Source organism: Ambystoma mexicanum, chromosome 1q (genome assembly GCF_040938575.1).
Source record: "Ambystoma mexicanum isolate Mex_15411 chromosome 1q, UKY_AmexF1_1, whole genome shotgun sequence".
NCBI classification, from domain to species: domain Eukaryota; kingdom Metazoa; phylum Chordata; class Amphibia; order Caudata; family Ambystomatidae; genus Ambystoma; species Ambystoma mexicanum.
Genome location: NC_090922.1, coordinates 1,166,311,258 through 1,166,329,099, shown reverse-complemented (window position 1 = coordinate 1,166,329,099; position 17,842 = coordinate 1,166,311,258).

Below are 17,842 nucleotides of genomic sequence, written 5' to 3'. Positions count from 1 at the left end.
GCTTTGAATCGCACCTAGAACCGCATTCCTACCCCTATAGTTTTACCGCAATCGCGGAACACGCATCTGCGAATTTTACCGCGATTTGCAATTTCTTCACGTGTAAAAAGACAGCAGTTTTGCTTTTCCATTTGCCAGAAATTCGTTTAACCTGTTAACTATCCCTGCATCATTGCTAGTGTGAGCCTGGACTAATATTAACTAGATACACTCACCCTGAACCTCTGAAAGGGAATTAAAAGCAAATTTAGCATATTTCTCATCCATTGCTAGCACATATCAAAGCAATTTGGGCCTGTGTTTTCAAACTTCTGTAGTGTAAGCTTGCTGAGGTGAACTGATTTACATTGATTGCATTTCTGAGAACTGTGTGTTTTCCTTCCATTTCCTTGCCTTGCATCAAGGGGGGGAGGGGATTGCCAGAGAAAAGTGATTACATTGTTTGGTTGAAATCATATTGAGTATTTTCTGTACTGCATTCATTGAATATTGCATCCACCTGAGCTTACATAAAGCATTCTTTACCACCTTCTTCTTTTGTTCCCATTTACCAGTGTGCTATCTTATCCATTTCATGTCAACTCATTAGTGATTATAAAGAAGTGTGCTAGTGCCAGATTCTCCGTTGTTAATATTTATCATATCAGATTAAGTGTGATATTCAATTATTAATTTATTATAAGGTGTGACATATATATATCTATTGTTTAAATTATCAAATAAACCTTTTAACTTGCAAAACAGAACTACTTCTTGGCTCAGTGGGGTCAGGGGGATTCCAAGAGAGGGGTGTTATATAGGGGTAGTCATCCAGAACGCATGAACTGGACATAAAGATATATCAATAAGGGTTTCCATTCAGTATCCCAGACTAGGCATTGACTTAGCTGTAGTGGTGAATTGAATCCTCTTACAAATTGGGGGCTCGAGCCGAGACGTTGGGTTAGATTTACCACTTGTGCAGCTTAATACAGTGTGCTAACTGACGGGATACATACATCCGGTCGGATCACCACGCTGCATTACGCTGTGAAGCATTCCTCAAAAGGGACACTCCAAGAAAAGTTCTGTTCTGCAAAAATAAAATACAAACTTCTGTAAGTCAGGACAGAGACCAATCTCTAGAATGACGACCTTAGTAGACATGAAAATGGCCAGAGAGCACCTCTTGCATAAGCTATTTGTGAGAGGTGAATGGACCGAACAGGGCCAGGATGCGTGGTTGCAGGCAATCACACAACAGGTCACTGAAACAGGGTCAGATATATATAGAGATCAGGGTCCATTACATGTGACCCTGAGCGAACTATATATGGCTCCTAAAGCCAAAGAGGAACACAATAAGATTGCCAGGATAGCAGCATACCTGTACCTATATATGGGAGACATGCAGGATAGATGTGCTGAAAGCCAAAATCTGGCAAATAGGCAACAGATGGTGTTAGAGAAGGCCCAATCTGACCTGGTCTCTTCTGAGCAGAGGCTGCAGAGGAGCCAGGAGTCAGAAGATGATAGTAGGCAGCACATCATTAAAATAAAGAAGGATATGGATGTGCTGCAACAGGAAAAGGTAGAACAGGATACTAGATTTCTGGCCCTGCAGAAGGAGCACCAAGACAGTTTGGACTCCTTACTGCAGAGCCAGAAAAAGCTGGAGCAACAATTAGACTTTAACAGGGCATGCACGGAGCAGGTAGCCACCCTGCAAAGTCATCTAGATAGAGTGAAGGTAGAGAGCAACAAACTAATTCTGAAAGATCTGGATACCCAGGCAGAGTTTGATCAGGAACGCCAGAAAGCTGGTGCCTTTCAAAGGCAGAGGGACGACCTGGCGGCACAAATGCAGGCTCTTAGTCAGGAAAGAGATGCCTTAGGCCAGGAAGTCTGCCATTTAAAAAGAAAAATGGAAGAAAATCAACTGGCCCGCCAGGGACTGGGCGACCTCCAAAAAGAACACCAGAACTTGGTAGAGCACACCAGAAGGGTGGAAGATGCTCTAGCAAGAAAGGAGCAGGCCAATAGGGACACAGCTCAGGAGGTAACCCTCCTGCAGCAAAGACTGGCCCAGTTCTCCAGGACCACCCAGGAAGCACAGAGGGAAAATGAGGCCCTCTGTCAACACAATGATAGGCTCCAACAACAGGTAGCGATGCAGGAGAGACTGATAGAGTCGAGTAAGGCCTTAACAGAGGAACTGAAAGCACAAATGCAGGCTCTTGCATTGCAACAGGGAGCAGGGGCGGATAGAGATTAGGTCCGCTGGGAAAGAGAGACTCCTGACCATAACCGCAGGAGCCCTAACACCAGGGGCCTTCATCTTCCCCAGTCCCTGGACTCTACCACCCCCATGTCCCCTGGCGCACATGAGCACAGGGCCACAGGGATGGCAGATTACTATCCAGCTAAGAGTATGGGGCTCATAGGCCAGTACCACTCAGGAATGGAGGGGTGGGCATCCGGGTATGGGCACCCAAGTACAGTACAGTTCAATGGGGAACCCCAGGAGAGTAGGCCCATTAAGGGCATCCTGAAAACCTCTGCCCAGTTAGGTCAGTGGAGGGGGTACCCATCAAATCCTGGCAGCAAGGAGGAATCTGAAGACTCCTCTGAACTGCGCAGGACACAGGAGACCAGGTCCCCACATTCTGCCAGCCATTCCCAGGCTCGCAGAATCCGGGAAAACCTGGAAGAACAGACGGGAACCTCTGGGAGCAGTGCCTCTGAGTCCGAGGAAGAATGGACAAGGGTTACCCGAACCAAAAAGGCCAATAAGGCAAAAAGGGCCTTGCTTAAGGACCCCTTAAAGCAGATTAAGGCGATCAGGAGCGTCATCACGCCTTACCATAAGAACGCTAAGTATTCTGTTTGGGAGCACTTAGAGTTGTTTGAACAAATGATGGAGACTTTCCATTTGAAGGACAGCCAAAGCTGCATTCAATATGTAAAGTGGACCTGCTCCCCGGAATACTCCAGTTTCTTTGCGGGGCTGGAGGACCAAAATCATTTAAGATGGTCCACCTATAAGGCGGCCATCCTGAAACATTTTTCTGTTCACAGAAATCCTCAAGAGGCTCGCAAGGCAGCCTACAATTTGCAATGTGGGGAGGATCAGGCCCCACAAGAATTTGTGCAGGAGTTAAAGCGTGCTTTTGCACAGACCACAAGAAGGGTGCGCACGGATAGCAGGGAGTTTATTAATACGTTTTTCCATGCCTTGCCCAAATATATCATGACCCAGCTCGTGAGGGATTTTCACGAGAAAAGATCTTTAGACTGGGTCATTGAACAGGCTACCCGGATCTATGAGGTGCAGAAACCGGTAGATAGCAAAAGTAATGCCCAGAAAAACCCCAAAGCCAACAGCACCCCTGCTGCTGCCAAGGTGGCAGAGGTAAAGGTCACCCCCGTTTTGGATTTGGAGATGGGGGGCCTAAAAACCTACCTGCACCTAATAATGCTAGGCCCAGGAGGTCCTCGGGTCAGTCACAGACAGGGAGCCAAGGAGGCAGCCCCACAAATGGGGTCCCTCGCTCTCCTGATTATGTAAGTCCCCGTTACAAGGGAAATCGACCCATCCTGGGTTATGTGTGGACTCCTCCAGCCCAGGGGGGGATCCAGCCAAGCACCTAACCCAGGGAACTTCCCTCCAAACTTCCCACAGGAGGGCAGAAATTTACCAAACCCTGGGCAGAACTTTTTCCCCAGATATCCACCCGACTTCCAACCCCAAAATCATCCATCCTTCTTTCCCCAATTCCCCGAGCCCAGACCACTGAATCCGGGAGAGGGGAGGCCAAGGGTGGAGGGGTACCCAAATCTTCCCAACCAGGGGTACTACCAAAGAAGGGACAGCTACCCTTCCCGGGATCAGCCCAGGGGAGAAAACAGGGCCCCGTATCAGCCTGAGCGGGTTTCCCAGTTAGAGCGCCAGGTTCAAAACATGGCGCGGGATCTGGGTCACATACTGAGGGCTCAGCAGAACCCTCAGATGGGCGTGCCGGCGCAGAACGCACCCAACTCTGGACCTGGTGCTCCAGAACAATGACGGGGGCAGCACCCCGATAACTCACCGGTTCCCAGGGAGGAGGCACAAAGGGAAGGGGGGTGTAAAGCCTTGGAGGAAGCTTCCTTCCTCACTTGTAAACAGCCCCTGGAAACCCAGGAACCGGAAACAAAATCTCTTGCCCCTGAAAGTCTGCCTCCTAAGGAGCAGAGGGGGGGTAGGAGAAACAAAAGACCCAAACAGACTCAGTTTGAGGAGGAGGTACAGATCTTCCAATATGAGGGAGAGGGATCCTCAGAGGATCCTGGGAAAAGGATCTTCTCCTTCAGAGAGGGGGGAACTCCTCCCAAAGAAAAATGGGTCCCTAGGGATGCCAATCCAGACTGGGGAGATGTGGAGACTGAGCTACCGCCGCCCACCATCTCATCCCAGAACCAACAGCAAGAAAATCCCCTGGTTCAAACCCATCCTGGGGACTGCCTCCAAAAAGGGGGGGCAGCCCAGAACCGGAACCAGGGGAACCCACAATGGCTCTGATCTCCAGTTGCCAACTTTTTCTTTCAGATTCCCAAGACTCTCCACAGAATTCTGCCCAAATCTCTTCGCTATCGATGTCCAAAACCAGAAAGTTAGCCCACCAGTTGTCCAAAAATGTGCATTATCTGTGCCCCCTTGAGGAGAAGGAGGGAAGATATTATGCCCCGGTACAAGTACAGGGGCAGGGTACAATCTCGGCACTGGTGGACACGGGATCTCAAGATACCCTTCTGTCCAGAAGGGCCTTTGACGAACTGAATGCAGGAAGGGGAGAGAATTACCAAATTCCTCTCACCTCTCTTCCTGGACAACTGCAGAACTTTGACGGGAAGGAAATTCCCGTTGAGGGGACTGCAGACTTGGACATTAAGATCGGGCGACACAAGTTGAAACACCCGGTCATAGTTGTGACTCCAGAGGGCACCCCTTGTTTAATAGGGAATGACCTCCTGAGAAGGTTGTCACCCCTAATAGATTGCGTAAACAAGGTCCTCTGGACCCAGACTAGCCGACCAATAAAATTAAAACAGAGTGTCAACCATGTTAGTTTAAACGGCACATGCCACATGGTTGAACAAAAATCAGACCAAGTAGAATTCCACTTCCAGAACAACCAAATTCCAGACGTGACAGTAATAGCAGTAGGACAACAGACTGGTGATGGGGGGTCCTCTCTATTTCTGAAAATCAACCTTCCTGCCAGTCTAAAGTGGTATTCCACGCTGGAAGGAAACACTCTGAAATTCTATACCAATCCACAATCTGAAACTCCCACTCCTATAGTCCAGAAAGATGTGAAATCAGCTCAGAGCCTGGCTGATATTCAGCAAATTGGAGAGCAGTTGTTCATCCCTGTTCAGTTAAATGATGGGAAGGACTCTGTTCTCGCTCGAGTGTGTGTGAACAACGGTAAGAGCTTCATCAGCGAAGCCATGTTTCGCCAACTCCCAAAAGATCCAGCCATTCCCACCTTCAAACTGATAGACAAATGGGAAATGGACCTGGAAGCACCTAATTCCAAACATCTCCTGCCAAGCAGGTGTATGCTCAAAATCTCCATTGGCAACAAGAGCATAGTCCACAATTGTTGGGTCGTGCGAGACGTCCCTGCCGCCTTTTACTTAGGCAGTGACATTCTCAATCGCTTTGCCATTAGTGTGGACCTAATAAACTTCAAAGCTTGGTCCCGATTAGCGGATAATCCCATGGGCTTTGATGATCCAGAAAAAGCATTTAGGTCAGCTCAATTGCTACCTTATGCAGTTGAAATTCAGGTTAAAGAGGAAGTCACCATCCCAGAAAGGACCCGACAATTCTCCCTGGAAGTGAAAGTTAAAAGGGGACAAGAGTTGAAAAACCCTGATGCTTACATACATCTAAATGCTTCTCTCCAACAGCAAGGGTTGGGGGTAAACCCAACACCATTAGTCAACATAGAACATGACACCATTCCAATAGAGGTGGATAACAGCGACTTAAAGAGTATTACTCTAGCCGCAGGCACCATTATTGGAATGGCGGTTGATGACCGACATTTCTCCATTGATCTTAGAAATGAACTGTTAGGGCCAATCCCCAAGGACTGTTTTGACAGTGACAGTGATGACAATACAACACCAGACAGGATTTTTACCCGGCATGGGGGGAACTTCCTGGTGTACACTTCCTGCCCCTATGGTAAGGAAGATGTGACTTGTGACTTCAGGAGGGATGAGGTGATTTTCCAGGTCCATGAGGGCTGCCTTTCCCACCTGAAGCCTCCGGTCCAAATCAGCACTCTGACCAGGGACTTCTCCACCCAGCTGGAGGAGGCCGCGGAGATAGCCAAACCAGAAGTCTTTCCAGGCTTCAGGCAGATGGTGGAAGAGAGAGTCAACCTAGCTGATGCCTGTGTGACTCTGGAACAGAAGCAAAAGTTGAAACAAGTTTTCTTGGATTTCCAAGATCTCTTTGCGGTAGACTCATATGACTGTGGTCGCACTGACATCCACACAACAACAATCCTCACGGACCCTGGCATGACTCCTGTGTTTGTGAAGCAATATCGCTTGCCTCTCGCATCAATGGAGTCCCTTACGGAAATAATTAAGAACCTTGAGTCCCGGGGAATAATCCGTCCAGTCCACAGCACCTTCAATAATCCGGTGCTGGGGATATTAAAGCCAAACGGCCAGTGGAGACTCTGCGCTGACCTCAGGGAGCTCAACAAACGGGTCCATACTTCCCGATGGCCTCTGCCCTACATTGACCAAGGGCTGGCCCAGATTCAGGGGTCACAGGTATTCACTGCAATAGACCTGACAAATGGATACTGGACCGTGCCTGTCAGTAGGGAGGACCAATACACACTGGCTTTTACCTTTGGGGGCCAGCAGTACACATGGACCCGGGCTCCCTTCGGATACCTCAACTCCGGCAATGAATTCAACATTTTCCTACATAAGGCCATGCCCGACCTGGGTGCGAGGGGTAACCTGGCTTATGTAGATGATGTCCTCATCAAAGGTTCATCTGTGGAGGAACACATAGCGGAGATCCGTTATGTTCTGACACAGTTGAGGGCCGCCGGAGCAAAACTTTCCTTTCAGAAAGCACAGTGGTGTAGAACCCGTGTTAATTTCTTGGGGCATGAGATTACTCCTCAGGGTCTCTGTCCCCAGGAAAATAAAGTGGAAGCACTTCAGAAACTGAAAGACCCCACAACTCTGCGGGAACTAAGGAGCCTCCTTGGACTGACTAATTACAGCAGAAAGTTCATTGAGGGCTACGCAGAGATCACCAGACCCCTGATTCATCTCCTGAAGGGGGGGGTCAAGTGGGAATGGGGTCCAGAACAAGCCGAGGCAGTAAAACAACTCAAAAGAAGCCTCTCACAAGCGCCTTGCCTAGCTTACCATGTCAGAAACAAGGAGTTCTTCCTGGAGACAGGGTTCTCTAATACGTGCTTGACGGCCGTATTATACCAAAAGCATGACAAGGTCAATAAAGTAATCTCCTATGCGAGCAAAACTTTATCCTCTGTGGAGGAAAAATTCAACGATTGTGAGAAGGCACTCCTGGCAACGGTGTGGGCATTGAAGAATTACCGCCCGTTTATCCAGGGGGAACACATCATAGTGGAGACTCCACACCAGCCTCTGCAATATCTCCAAAGTGACAGAATCCGGGCCGGAAATGTAAGTAATTCCCGAATTACTTCCTGGATTCTGTCAATGCAAGGCTTTCCTGTGGAGGTCCGATATGGCCAAAACAAGAAGAGTCCCCTCGCGCAAGGTCTGGCTGACTTGCATGATTGTGCCAGAGAAAACTGTCTCGAGGACGAAAGTCTAAAAATAAAGGACAACACGGAGGCATACCTTAATTCCCCACACAAAGTCTTTGAAGAGGAGAAGTGTGAGGGAATGCCCACTGTCTATGTGGATGGATGCTCTTACCATGTTGACAACGACGGGGAGAAAGAACTGGTGGCTGGCGTAGGGAATGCATGGGTGAATGAGTCCCCAGAACCCTCCGCTGGATACAAAATTGGTCCCCGAAGTAGTCAGGTGGCAGAATTGATGGCTGTGCATCAGGCCATCCTCACTGCTGTCCAGCATCAACTCCACGAACTGGTCATAATCACATATTCGGATTATGTACGGAACGGGTTCGTGGAGCACCTGGTTAATTGGAAAACCAGAGGCATGTTATGTGCTAACAACAAACCCTTGAAACATGGGAAGTTGATCCAAAACATTGATGATCTGGTCACCTCGAATGGGATGACCATCTATTGGAAGAAGATTAAGGGTCATTCCAAAGTAGAGGGACCAGACAAAACTGGAAATGACTTAGCTGATCAGCTGGCCAAAACCGGAGCTATCCAAGGGGATCTAATTGAGATTGAGTCCCTGTTGGGGGAAATCCAGGTCACAGCTATCACCAGGTCCCAGACAAATGCTCACAACGACCTTTCAATTGTACAATGGAGTAAGGAGACCCCTGATGCTGATTTGATTACCGCTCAGAAGGGGGATCCAATAATTGGTTAATTTTACTAGCACCTTGAGGACCCTGAGAACTTTCCCCTGACGGATACCGATTACATTGGGAAAGAGGACCTAAGAGTGTTGATGAAATGTCCAAAAATGTTCCGGATCCAAGACGGTTTGTTGGTAAGGAAATCCAAAGCTGGCCACGACCAGTGGGTGGTTCCTACCTCATTCCGAAGCCTGATGTTAAGTCACGCCCATGATGCGGCCACCGCCGGTCATAGGGGGTTTCACACAACATTGGAAATCTTAAGAGAGGTTGCATACTGGCCACACATGGGCCAGGACCTCAACCAATATTTGAAGGGTTGTCTTGTGTGTGCACAATTTCAGCCGACATCCCTCACACACCGGGCGCCTTTACAAAAGAGGGGGATGACCCTGCCATGGTCAGATTTACAAATCGACTTTGTAGGCCCTGTGATTCGCTCGGCTAGGGGGAATAAGTACATGTTGACTGTGACATGCTTGTTTACCAAGTGGGTGGAATGTCTCCCAGCCCCAAACTGCAAGGCAGAAACGGCAGCTGCCTTGATGATTAACCACATCTTTTCCCGTTTTGGTCTACCTCAAAGGATTGAGTCAGACAGAGGTAGCCACTTCACCAGTGAAGTAATGACAAAGATGTGGGAGATACTGGGGGTCAAGAGAAAGCTGCATATTGCTTACAGACCAGCTTCTTCTGGGTCAGTAGAGAGATATAACCGGACAATTGTGAGCATATTAAAGAAGTTTGTGGCAGATTCTGGGCCAAGTTGGGATATCCGATTACCTCTGGTCCTAATGGCTATCAGATCTACCCCTTCATCTGCAACCAAAATGTCACCATTTGAGTTGATGACTGGGCGCAAGATGGTGCTTCCTCAGCATTTGCTCTACAGGACCCAAGAGCAGACACTGATAAATGCCTCCACTACTCATGAGTATGTGGAGAATTTAAGGAAACACCTTCAACATGCTTTTGCTTATGCTCAGCGGAATCTAGAAAGATCAGCTGATAGCATGAAGACCCACTATGACCTGAAAACTTCCAGGAAGGAATATCAGGTGGGAGACCGGGTCTATCTATACAACTTCCAAAGGAACCAGGCCAATCAGCGCAAATTTTTGCCTACATGGAAGGGACCCTTTGAGATCGTCGATAAGATCTCCCCTGTGGCCTACAAGATCCGCATCCCCAAAGGCGGTTCGGCAGAGGGGGAAGACAAGTGGGTACACATAAACCAGTTGAAGTGTTGCCATCCCAGGCACACTCTGCAACAACTGGAGGAATCCTCTGGAATCCTAGCGGGTACTGTATCAGACTAATTCAGTTCCAACCATAAAACATACCACATCTAGTCTCTAAAATATTGTGATTTGCATGAAACTGTCTCTTAGTTATACTGTTTTTTTTCAAAATAAGAATGTAATGTTTCGTTATGATGAAATGCATATGCTGCCCCACTATCTCAACAGTGGTGGAAAAACGTCTATGAGTAGGTATTGCCGCTCTTCCTTTGTCGTCCTAGGAGAAAGAAAACCTGAAGACGGGCGAAGGAGGGCGATCCGGAGACCGGGAACGAAGATCCAATGGGCCCAGTGGACCGCCCAATATTCCCATCAGGACCGGCGAGGAGAACTGATTGATCAGTACCGGATGGAGAAGAAGATGCTGAACTATGCCATCTACAGAAGAGGAAGAAGATTATGCGGACAGACCGGTGCGTGGGTCAAAACCCTTGGGCACGCGACTCCCCATCGACTCAAATTCAAAGTGCAGTTGCGTGGGGGGGGCTTGTTGGGTGTCCTGGCCCACGTTTAAGCTATCATGCCACAACATTTGGTGCAGTGGGCTTAAAAAATTCAAGATGGCGGAAAACCCACATGTGCGCCGAAATCCAGGAAAGCTGCGCAGTTTGTGCGCACACCAAAATGGTTGCCTCACTTGCCACCCACCAGTGCGAGAATGAAAGGCCGGGTTGCCATGAGGGAAATGGGTTGCCAAAGGAAAAACAGTAGCGCCGGTTAGCTTCAAAGCGCTTTAAAACCACCATTGGACTACCCGCACAGTAGTCTGAAACCATTGGGAATGGCAATGCTGATTGCCAAATGCAACCTAGAATTGTTGGGAATTCATTTTCTTAAATCCCAAAAATGGGTGCAGTACCAGTACTCACCACTATCCAAAAGCCGGCAGTTTAAAACCACCCTGTGTTTCTCTGAAGGCAGGCTCAAACTGTCTATTTTAAACATTGCAACACATCTAAAAACTCACTGGACACCAGCAGACATTTGGTAGAATGGAGTGTTGTGTGCCTACAAAATCTGGGAAATGAAGAGCCCAGAAAAATGCTTATAACAAGACTGGCTGCGCTGTGGATTTCAGCAGTTTAAGTTGAACTGGATTTAAAGACACTAAAATCGAAAATGTTTAGATTAAATGAGTGGCCTATGTTTGGTATCACATGCCTTTGTAACTGTTGAAATGTCATAGTTTTGCACTTAGAATCAGCATCCTAGCTGCATGTGTAAAATTGCAAGTTAAGTTAAAAAGCAACAAAAAACCTGCCAGTTAGCTGAAGGTCTGGCTTAAGGAACTTGATTTTGCTTGGCAGCTACCCCCATCAGGAGTGAAACTTGAGTCACCACTGTGTTCCCAGGCCAACCTTCCTTTTGCTGCCCACACTAAGGATATGCCATCTATCTGATAATTGAATTACCTGTGCTCTGCAGGAGAGTGAACAAAGCCCTCTTCACTCAGGCAAAGGTTTTATTACGCAGTCGTAAAATGTAGCTTCCTCTTGGCAGGAGCTGGGAGGGGCACTGCCTGTGAGAGCAAGCTGGCTTGGCAGAACTGGATTAACCAGTATTTCTACCTTGTGCTGAGAGAAAACCACACCCCTTTGTAGCCAGAATATTGTTTAGAAAAAGATTAATAACTCATGGTGCGGACATGTGAAAATTTTATAAATGATACCATAATTCTTGTGATTTTTCTGCCCACAGTTTAAGAGGTTTTTAGAACCGGTGGTATGTACAGGGGGGTGTCAGCGGAAAAGTGGATATTACTCTAAATGTGTGCATGTTAAAAATCTGAAACTTCATCAGTTAATGTCCCTACTCCCTGCGCACATGTATGTAAAGTTGGGTCCATGTCAGAAATTGAAAAATCAGTTAAAAAGTCCATTATGTGCCATCTCTGAATGCAAGCTCCTAGAAAGAGCAGATTTGGACAGAGACATGGCTAAATTCAGCCACACCATGTATATGTAATTTCAAGCAACTGTGTAACTGTGAAATATGTCTTTTATTATCAAATATAGAATGTGTGCAATCTGACAAGGGAGTGCCCTCTTGGCAAGCCATAAAATGACATCACTCTGACTCACAGTTCATTCCCCAATCAAGGGGAGGAATGAAAGCTGGACCAATGACAAGTGAGAGGGGCAAGTCTAGTGATGCTACACACACACCCACTCTCAAAAACACATAAAAGCAGAGAGTCAGGACAGATAGGGACCTTCAATTCCATTTGCTGCAACGCACTCTGCCGGAAAAATCCATATTTACCTCCATCAAACCTCCAGAGAGCCAAACTAGAGACTTCAATCTATCCAGAACTAAGAGACCAGACCAGAGAGAAAGCAGTGCTGTACCCAGAGAGACCCAGACCAGCAGAGAGAGCTGACCCAGATCACTGTGAAGTGCAGAGGCCAGACCAGACCAGAGTCCAGTTTAAAACCCTGACCAGATCCGTGACGAGGCCCATTTAATTCAAGAATATAGTGTGAGTACATAGTAAAACTGTGTAGAACCCATCTCTTAGTTAAAATAATATAATTCAATCCATTTTTAACCTAAGTAGAACTGCAGCTTAGCAATTGTGTTATTCTGCCATCATTTTTAAAGCTGAAAAAGTGTGCGTTTAAAATTTGCAAAACCCAAAACGACCTCTAGTAAATCGGTCATATCTCCGCAACCGTTTGTGCTAGAGACTTGCAATAACTTTTATTTGAAAGCTTAGAATCTTAGCTTTGAATCGCACCTAGAACCGCATTCCTACCCCTATAGTTTTACCGCAATCGCGGAACACGCATCCGCGAATTTTACCGCGATTTGCAATTTCTTCACGTGTAAAAAGACAGCAGTTTTGCTTTTCCATTTGCCAGAAATTCGTTTAACCTGTTAACTATCCCTGCATCATTGCTAGTGTGAGCCTGGACTAATATTAACTAGATACCACTCACCCTGAACCTCTGAAAGGGAATTAAAAGCAAATTTAGCATATTTCTCATCCATTGCTAGCACATATCAAAGCAATTTGGGCCTGTGTTTTCAAACTTCTGTAGTGTAAGCTTGCTGGGGTGAACTGATTTACATTGATTGCATTTCTGAGAACTGTGTGTTTTCCTTCCATTTCCTTGCATCAAGGGGGGGAGGGGATTGCCAGAGAAAAGTGATTACATTGTTTGGTTGAAATCATATTGAGTATTTTCTGTACTGCATTCATTGAATATTGCATCCACCTGAGCTTACATAAAGCATTCTTTACCACCTTCTTCTTTTGTTCCCATTTACCAGTGTGCTATCTTATCCATTTCATGTCAACTCATTAGTGATTATAAAGAAGTGTGCTAGTGCCAGATTCTCCGTTGTTAATATTTATCATATCAGATTAAGTGTGATATTCAATTATTAATTTATTATAAGGTGTGACATATATATATCTATTGTTTAAATTATCAAATAAACCTTTTAACTTGCAAAACAGAACTACTTCTTGGCTCAGTGGGGTCAGGGGGATTCCAAGAGAGGGGTGTTATATAGGGGTAGTCATCCAGAACGCATGAACTGGACATAAAGATATATCAATAAGGGTTTCCATTCAGTATCCCAGACTAGGCATTGACTTAGCTGTAGTGTTGAATTGAATCCTCTTACATGTTCTTAGACCCAGCAGCCGATTTAGTGACTTCAGACCAATCAAGGAAAAGAACATGGAGTGCTGCTACTCCTTTTCCCAAAGTGGCAAAAGCATGTACAAAAGTAATTGGACATCCTGGTAAACATGCAGACATTCGCTCTTTCTGCCAGGATTTGCCACAGACATCAACGCCAGTTACAGGCGCAAGGACTCCGACTTTGCCAAGTTCCATTTGTATGGCTAGACTGTCAACTATGGAAAATGGCATCAAAAAATCAACAGCACTTCTCGCCAGTGATTCATCACTAAAGCACCCTACTCCATCTCTGGTATCATGTAACTTGCAATGAGTAAGTGATATCAAAGCTGTTTCTAAACAACCTACAAATGAGCAAAATGTCTCTCTGTCTGATAGCGTTTTACTCTGCAATGTAATGACTGCACCTGTATCTACAACTATGAACAAAATATCACTTGTTGCAGTGACAGATCCTGCTATAATTAATATTGACCTAAACGATTCATGCTTTTCCTCTCATACGCTAAATGAAAATCTATCTGGTACACCTGAACTATAGCCGAGCATTAGTCAATCTACTGTCTCGGAACTTTCCTTTGCAGCTTCAACGCCACAGAAATCTCAACAGGTTCTATCCATTGTGGACTCTATGTCGGACCTGTCAATGTATTAATAGAGATTGCTTTAAATTCAATGAACTTTTGAATCTTTGGACCTTAAATTGTCTCTACAAAATCAATAAATTGATCAGATTCTTAATTGGCAACGAAGAGTGACTAAAAATATATGTGACAAAATGGAATTGAAGATTGAGATAAATGATACTACAAAAATAACAAGTGTTGCCATTCAAACTGATGTACAAAGTATGGAAGGTTGAATGAATGAACAACTTCCATCCTCAATTGTTCATTTTGTAGAAATTATAACTGATACGAGCCACGGGACCTCAGAAATGGGTACTCAAAAAAGAACAGAAGAAACCCTGATTTCTTATATTCCCTTACCATCTAAACCACTATATTCAATGTTTTCAGTGGCTAGGTCACAAACTGATTCAGTTAAAACCAGTAAAAAAGTAACAGTTGCTTTGGGGAAAAAACCTAAAAATATTAAAATTATCAAAGCTACTTCTTCTTCGCAAACTGAACAATTCATTAAAGCTATACACCAACCATTTCCTGTAGCTTTGAAAATGTCCCAAGCAATTACAAAGAAAAATCAACACCAAGCGTATCTAAAGAAAGCCAGTATAGTGCCCACAACGGCGAGACCTATTTCAATTTACAAACCACTCGATGGTTTAATAGAAGCAGCTTCGACCCCTACCTCACCTGATGAAGTAAACCAAATGACAACTGAGAAAACGAATGATATACATAAACTCCAAGTTTCTCAAGATCCTGATGCCAAAATGAAATCTGATAATCATCGAAGAGAGATTTGACGTGCAGTTGATGAACATATGGCAAAGCAATCAATACAGTCACTACCCTTAAAGCATGTAAATGAGCAGAATCTACAAACAAGTGAACAATCTACTTTAGAACAAAACCGTCATATTGAAAGAGAAATTTCAAAAATACAAACTCAAGCTTCTCTATCAAATGACACTGTAACAAACTTAAAGAAATCACAAGAAGCACGAAATATCCCAACACCTACTATGCTTTCTTTATCAGACTCCCAAATCAAACAACTAATAACAACAACTGTATCACAAGTTTTGCAAAACAGACTAGGGGAAATGTCTCATCCAAATAAAATATTGCCACCTCCAATAAAGGAAAATAGGCTATACACCTTAAGAGTTAAACACCCAGCCACTTACCGTTTACTATTAAAGTGTTGTCCTTCATCTGCCACCCAATACATTTTGAATCGGAAATCAGTTCTGGCAATTTTTTCGGAAATCCCTGCTTTAGATTACATAAATTCAGTTGATATTGAACAGGTCGAGTTTCTTGCTGATGGCAATAGAACATTTGTCAGGCTGTGGATAGTTTATCGAGTAATTTGGAATGTGATATGGGCCATGAAATCACAACTAAATGACTTGGGTTTTGTCCTTTTGGAAGAATTCACTAATTCACCATTTCAAATAACAACTGACTCACTAACAAAACCTGCTCTTGTAAACAGCAATGTAATCAGCATTAGCTGACTCATCAGAAATATCACTTGCTTTCATTAGTTAGCTGTAACTCGTGAGTCTTCAGATATCCATTGAATAATCCAACAGAGCTAAACATGCATGATATAATCATGCTACAAGAAACCTGGCTTAAATTTCTTCACTCATGGAACAATTATGATCTCCAACTAGATCGAGCTAATAAGGCTTCCCTTGGTAGGCCATGTCAGGGTTACTAATTGCTACTTAGCAAAGTTCCCACATAAAAAATGAATTTTAGGCCTCCCCTAATCCATACATACTGATGATTAAATTACATCACAATATGAAATCCTTTGCTTTGATAAATCTGTACTGGAATCCAGAGGGTATCTCTGATGAGCAATTCCTTGAGGATATTAAAGATCTTTTGGACCTTATCTCACTAGACCCTTGTATTCATTATACAATTTTAGCAGGAGATTTTAATTTACATTGCTTTGACAAGAAACATTTCCATCATCGAACTTGCTTAGAAAAATGGCTGAATTTACCTAAAGTGAGAAATCTATTTGTAGTTAAAGGCTCATTCCCCTCTGATTTTCCACCAAGTCCAACCTGGTAGAGAGGGGATAGTGCCGGAACTATAGATTTCATCTATGTTGACAGAAATTTCATGTCTCAAATACCTCTTTCCAAGTAAATATTACTGACTTGAGTGATCATAATATGTTACTTATGAAATGGTCATCACTAAATTTTGGGGGAAAGTACAATCTGATCATATTCATGGTAACATAAGTGTAAACACAGCTCGCAACAGATTATTTTGGACTGACGCCTCTCTGTAGGATTTTAGTGAATATTATGCTTTACAAATAAAACAATATAGTTATAATCTAGATTTGAAAGAAATTATTTATTCTGATACAACGCAGTTGTTCCAACCAAATTCGATACGACAGAAAACAAAGCTTAAGCCTACTTTTCATATTTTTAGCAGTGAAGTCAAATCCAAGAAAACACAAATTAGTCAGGAAAAACGATAAGCTTCAAAATTACCATTAGCTCTATGGGCCCCTGCTTTAAGACATATCAAAACCAAGTACAAAAACTGGTTGCAAGGCAGGAAATCTGTACTCTATCAACATGAGGGAGCTACCATTCTGCGCAGTTTATGCAATAAGAACACGTCACAGATTTGATCAATAATAAACCAGTCCACAGCCGGAAAATCAGGTTGCCATTCAATCTAACTGTGTAAACGAGCAAACTTGGGTTGACTATTTCACAAGTATATACACAACCACTTGAGAAAAATGGTGAATCTACTCCTACTGAAATTGGAGCTTTTCTTCTAGATTTTGACAGAGATGATATTTTATATTTCATACATAAATTCAGTACATCGAGAGCTCCTGGCCCAGATGGGCTTTCAAATTTAACATTGAAGCAACATCCAGATTTGTGGGCCGGTATATTATTTACCATGTTTAATCATATAAATCAAATGCTAGCTATTCCTGAGTCATGGAAATGTTCAATTACCATACCAATATACAAAAAGGGTGATAGCAATAATCCAGCAAGTTATCGATCAATATCCTTAATTGACGCACCAAGCAAAATATTTGCTCATATTTTATTGTGAGAATTTAACAACTGGTCAGCAAGAACTTGTAGACGCGAACCTTTTCAATCAGGTTTTGTAACTGGTCTAGGCACCACGCTGAACATGATAACTTTAAACATGTTGAAATCACAAAGTGTCACAGAAAATCAAAAACTTTATCTGGCATTTGTTGATTTCAAAATGGCTTCCAACTCTATAGACAGGAAACTGATGTATTATAAACTCTCTCGACATGGTTGCCCCCCTCTTTAATTGCCTTGATTCAACACTTACATTCTAACACCTCTATGCAAGTGCGTTTAAATGCAGAAGGCTTGCTGTCCCTGCCTTTTAGAACAAATCAGGGCTTAAAACAAGGTTCTATACTGGCCTCCACCTTGTTTATTTTCTTTATTTTGGATGTAGGTGAATTTTTACCTCATCAGATCCTCCTAAACTTGGAAGCCAGTGTATACATTGGCCATTATACGCGGATGGTCTGGTGCTCCTGTCCCGTACTCTGACTGGGCTCCAGAATCTAATTAATGCCCTACCCCAATATACTGAATTGAATAACTTAACTGTGAATCAAGAAAAGACACATATACTAGTATGCAAATC